Genomic DNA, 6,000 nt, shown 5'->3' with positions numbered 1-6,000 from the left:
CAAGGTGAAACGAAATTTCATCTAGGATTGAAATATGCTTCTCTCTTCTCTTAAATGTATACTTTGCTTTTAAAGGTTCATACAAAGTTTATTGATTCCTTAATTAATATGCGAACGAATGATAACAATGAGTGCTTGGATTGAGATTTCTTTGTTATTATTTTGATTTTTTATATTGGAATTTGTCCAATCCAAAAAACCCCTTACAAATGTGTCTTCATGGCATCCTTACGTTTAACATTTCTTTTAATCACCCGATTAGGGATCTCAATGAGTGTTTTCTTATGTTATTAACTTTTCATTTCGTGTGTGCTTGATTTTCTTCCATATCTAATGGTGGGAGAAATAAATTTTCTTTTAGTAGATGAAATGATTATTGTTTTATGCTTATATGAAAATATTTGGAATCATGTTTTTAAATGAAATTCAAAAATAAGAACGCTCTTTAATGTCTGTGTGTGTATCCCACTTTCTCTCTCTAGAATCTATATGTCTCTCTCTTTGAGTTAACACCTTCTTTTTACAAACTTATATATATATATATATATATATATATATATATATCCTCTTAAATTTAAGATCTTCCTTTTATAAACTTTCATATACGCGTATATATACAACTTTACACACACACACACACATGTTCATCCTCTTCTCTCTCTCTTTAAAATTTTTCTTTTTTTCTTTTCAAAATCTCTCTCTTTCTTGTTATTCCTCTTGACTTAAAATGTTTTCCTTTTTTTTCTTTTTTTTCATTGTTTCAAATATCTCTTTCTTAAGATCTAAATTTTAAATTTCATTTATTGACTTCACTAAGACCAAAACTCAAGTAATAACTCAATATTGAAATTATTTTTTATAGTTTGCAACCATATTTTACTTTCATTTTTTTTTTTCCTCATCATGAAAATATTTAGGATAAGTATGTAAATAAATTTCGATGAACGTGATGATAAGGATATCCTTAGGTGAATGATATGATATGAATGAATAATTTGTTTTCAATCATATAAAACTAATGCATTCATGCATTCACATTCACTTGTGGAATTGACGAATAATCACAAGAGTCTTTCTAAAAGAACTTAAAAAAGATGAGATGGAACTTTAGCTAGGTAGTAGCTAAATTAGAGCAAAATCTTAAACTTACTTAAATTCTTAAAAGAACACTAAATTGATTTCGCAAAGCGATCTTCAAAATACTCATATTATCTTTCAAAGATTTTCAAATGATATTTGCAAAGGTTTCTTTATTCAAAAATCTCTCAAATCAAAGTGGCTTGTATTCTCAAATGATCTTTCAAAATTTTCTCATCCAAAAGTTTGAAACATTAAATCTTCAACATTATTTCTATTTACCACACACATTTAGAATGGATAAAATGTTTAATTAAAAATGAAGTGCATCAAGAATAAGCATACCCTTTGGGTTAGTTACCCCTCGTAAAGGCCTCGAAAATGACCAATCCTCGTACCGACAGGTGAGCCCCTATTCTCTCTCATTTCAAAAATATAATTTTATATTTCTGAACCACTCCAAAACAGAAATAAATTTTGGGATGCAAACAACATCTCTCTTTTTTAATCCAAGTTTTCAAATAATGTTAGAGATTATGGGTCTTTCCACTAACTATACTCTCTAAAGTAAAACAAATTTGTAAAACTTGAATACAATTGCTTGGACTTTGGAAGGTACAATTGTTAGTGATAATTTAGGTGGCGTTCAAGCTATGATTAATATTAAAACCTAAAATTTCCATCTTTATTATTGAATACTTCAATGCATGAGTCTTTTTTACTCATATGTATAACTTCCAAACTTGAATCATTTGTCACCGTAGTGCTGCCACTATATTTACCACTTTATAAGTTTATGACATCCAAGTTATGAAACCATGGTGAATATGAGGTCTTCTGGCCAACCCTATACATTCACTCAAATATGGCAAAAGCATAAGTTTGTAAAACTTAGATATGAATTATCGAACTTTGGAATGTACAGTTGGTAGTGCTAAGTATTAGGCAACATCCAACATCAATAATAATATAAGAATCTAAAATTGCCATCTTTGTTATCACTACATTGAGACTTGAGCTTTTTTACTTATACATGCACTGTTGCCTAAAAGGTTAAGTTTCAATGTCTTTCCTGCTTATAGATAGTTTTTTCTTTAAATTTGATTGTTGGAGGATGAATCCTAGTAGCCTACTCAGCTTGCTGAAGGTATTCTTAAGATCTATGAATCACACGCTTGTGAATGTGTGCCAGATGATGAAGTTACTTTTTCACTTGTTTTCTTAAAGAATTTTATTTTATATGACTCATGGCTTTTGCTTGATGTGTTTTTTTTTTTCTTGTGATTGTAGCTATATACTTTCTTTCTATTAGATTTGAGTATATATCTTGCTTACTACATGAATTTTTATGTATAACTTACATGAATTTATTTAAGGAAATCATTACATTTATTTATGTTCAAATTAACTATATGATACATACTATGCTATGCAATAGAACAATATAATATTATATATTAGATATGCCTCGATAACCTAAAACCCCACTTTACACATCTCCAATTTTATCAAAGTAGTTGACCCTTGAGTTGTTTCTTTCTAACCACACTCCTCAGCTTTCTCTTCCATGATGCAGTTCACCAATCAAACAAGATGCACACACATTACACCACTCTACTAGAAACGAATCTATAAGGTCATGAGCATCCTATTTAAAATTTTCTGCAATCCTTACATCTTCTTCCCTTAAGTTTGCTTTATGATTTCTCATATGCTTAAGGCCTACTATCTTGCATGTGGCGAACATGTTAATTAAGAAGGCACGGTGTTGGTCGAGATAAGAGTTTGCATCACTTATTAAGGTTATGTTGAAGGGAGCTCAGAATGATGTGGTGCACGTGGTATGGGTTTAACCAATGGAAAGAGAGCAACTGCCTTGGGCATAGTAAAACTTCACAATAATTTGTTGAGTAGTAGGAGGAGTAGTTTATCATGCCGCATAACAGGAGAGCCGAACCACCATCTCCCCAAGGTACCAAACCTGTTTGTAATGCACGTACACGTCTGTTTCATGTTGCATATCAGTATATCCTATTTTCAAGATGCCCCATGAGCAATAAATGGACTTCCTACCAACCTCCAACCCTTCCATTGTGCCAACTCCCTTAGGGATATGATGTCACAACAATTTCTGTAGAAAAAAACTGAAAACAAAATTAAAAACACTCTACTCTAATTACTAACAGATTTTCAAAACATTGAAGGATCAAACAACTCGAAAACGGGTTGAAAACAAGGCTTATTGCAACTTTGTCGAAGGAGAACAATAGGCGTTCTTTGAATGAAACTCCCCAATAACCCCATTTTTTCTCTAAGGAGAGTGACACAGAGTGAGAAAAAGACATGAGGAGGTGGAAGTGGGTACCCAGAGAGAAGGATTGCCAGATCATCAACAGCCACAACAAGGAAAGAGGATGATTTCTCAGCATTCGCACTATTCTCTCCCCCAGTACTTTGGCCCTCCTCCTGTTTCTGTTTATATGCATTTGTGTGAGAAGAGCGCCACTTGTTGGCAGCAGTTGAGAGAGAAGGGCACGTCCTCTTCTTTTTGTTCTCATTCTTCTGCTTTTCATTCTTCATATTTTTTGTGTTCTCTTTCCTTCGTATTTTTTCTCTAATTCCTTTCTCACCCTCTCTCTCTCTCTCTCTCTTTCTTCTCTCTCCTTGCTTAAGCAGATAATGAGCAATGGTGTCATATGGACCTCATGCTATGCATGCTGTAGTGACCACCTTATGACCTATCTTTTTGAGCCACCTTTTCTATTTCTTTTTGTATTCCATATACCAATTTCTCTCTCACTATGTACATATATCATGTGTGTTAGTGATAGAGGGAATAATGAAATAGCCAAAAAGAAATAGAGAAAAAGGGGAGCTGAAAAAGAGAAAAATGATTTTAAGGTGGGCCTCAACAACATGCTTAATATGAGGTGTTTTCTATGATGCCATTGCTTATTATCCCCTTGAACAACAAGAAGGAAGAGAGCGGGAGGTGTTCAAGAAGGAAGAGAGAGGGAGGGAGAATAAGAGAAAAAGTACAAAGGAAAGGGAATGGAAAAAAATATATACAAAGAAAGAAGAAAGAGAACGGAAAGCAGAGGACATGCCCTTCTCTCTCCCAAATGTTGTCGGCAGGGGCGCTCTTATCAAATAGACAAACACATGCACACAAAGAGAAGGAGGGCTTGAATACCGAAGGAGAGAACACTACGAATGACAACAAGTCATTCTGTCTCCCCACTATGGCCATTGATGATCTGATCCTCCTTTCTGCGAGGAATCTGTGGGGGCAAATGGCCACCATACCTTCTTAATCAAAGATTGTATGCACAACAAAAACTTGGTTACCACTAACATCAAAATGGAAACCCAAGAAGGAGCTGAATAGCATACACAAATACATCAATAAATAATACACTGCAGAAACCTTACAGGTTGTTGGCCAAAAGAGTAGTCGTGCCAAGAGCAGAGTTAACATTAGAAATCTGAACTCTATATGATCTATTGGCTATGGCAGCAAGCTTCTAACACTCCTTTCACCCCATTCAACCAATGTTTGTTCTTATCTATAAATAGAAGTCCACATTCCCTACAGTTGTTGGCTTCTCAGGTAACCTGCTTCAATGCTTTATCTTCAAAATTGCTCTGATTGTCCTCACCAAAATAGACACTGTGTGATGCTGGCCCTTGTTTGAGCCTTTGACAATGAAGGGAGTCACCTTCCATCCCCTAGACGTGCCTAAAGCTACTTGGTGAAGAGGAAGCCATTTTCTAGGCTTAATTCCCATAGCTATCTATGTCGCATCTCCTTCTAATTGTTTGTTGTCTTCCTAAGAGGGCATCTGGTTTGATTAAAACACTGTTTCAATGAGATTTTGTTTCTGAAAACATGTGTCTCGCTAGAAGACAATTGAGGACAAAGCATCATTCTGTCCAAGAAGAACAAAAGGTCATCCTTCCTAGAAATGCCCCAACCCCTAGAACGCAGCCTCAAAATAAAATGTCCTCTGCTACAAGTTTTCCCTCATCATCGTCACCATCATCAGTTTTTGTAATCAAGTAAACATTAATTTCTCCATTTTTTGCATGTACTCAGTACATAAAAACTTGCTTTCTTTCTCTCACATTGCCCTCCTCTTTCTTGGATCAAACGGTTCCAGAAAAACGGGAAAGGGGGAATGAGCTAGGTACGATCCAACCAATGGCTAGAAATCCCTCCCGAAAATTCTCAGATCGAGATGGAAAATCTGGAACTGCTTGATCCAAGAAAGAGGAGGACAGTGTGGGAGAAAGAAGGCAAACATAAAAGACCCAGGTGTACAGAGTACAGGCACAAAATGGAAAAAATAGGGTTTATCTGAATACAGAAACTGACATGGTGGCAATGATGAGGAAAAAGTTTTAGCAGATAAGAATAAACGAATTTTCGTTGATGAATATCATATCCTAAACAAGAAAACGGGGAGGGAAAGGGCCAAAAGCTCACCTTCACCATTAATAGAGCTTGAAAACCCTTATGTTGAAATAGTTGACTATGACCAAAAAAGAGAACTGCCTCTCATTCTCTCACAAGCCTGCACAAAAGGCCTTCACTCTTCCAGGATCACTCCTCCACCTTCACAAACCTACACAAAACGATGGCTGCTTTGCAAGGCTTCTCTTCACAGCAGACAAACAACGATGAGAGAGGGAGAGAGTGATGGTTACCTATGGTGGAGAGGCAAAGATGCATAGATTTGATCAGGAGATGATCTATGGCATCAAGCAAAATACGAAGGTTGAAATATAGATGCGCAGGGGTGAGTTTGATTTTCATGAGGCAAGGGTGTTACCTAAAGGAATGATCGGCCTGCACGTCTTCTTCTTGTGCTCCTGTAAATGACACGAATATAACACAAGAGCAACACAACAACTAATCCACCA

This window comes from Nymphaea colorata, chromosome 1, assembly GCF_008831285.2.
Source record: "Nymphaea colorata isolate Beijing-Zhang1983 chromosome 1, ASM883128v2, whole genome shotgun sequence".
NCBI classification, from domain to species: Eukaryota; Viridiplantae; Streptophyta; class Magnoliopsida; order Nymphaeales; family Nymphaeaceae; genus Nymphaea; species Nymphaea colorata.
The sequence above is the reverse complement of the archived record's forward strand: the minus strand, read 5'-3'. Positions refer to the sequence as shown.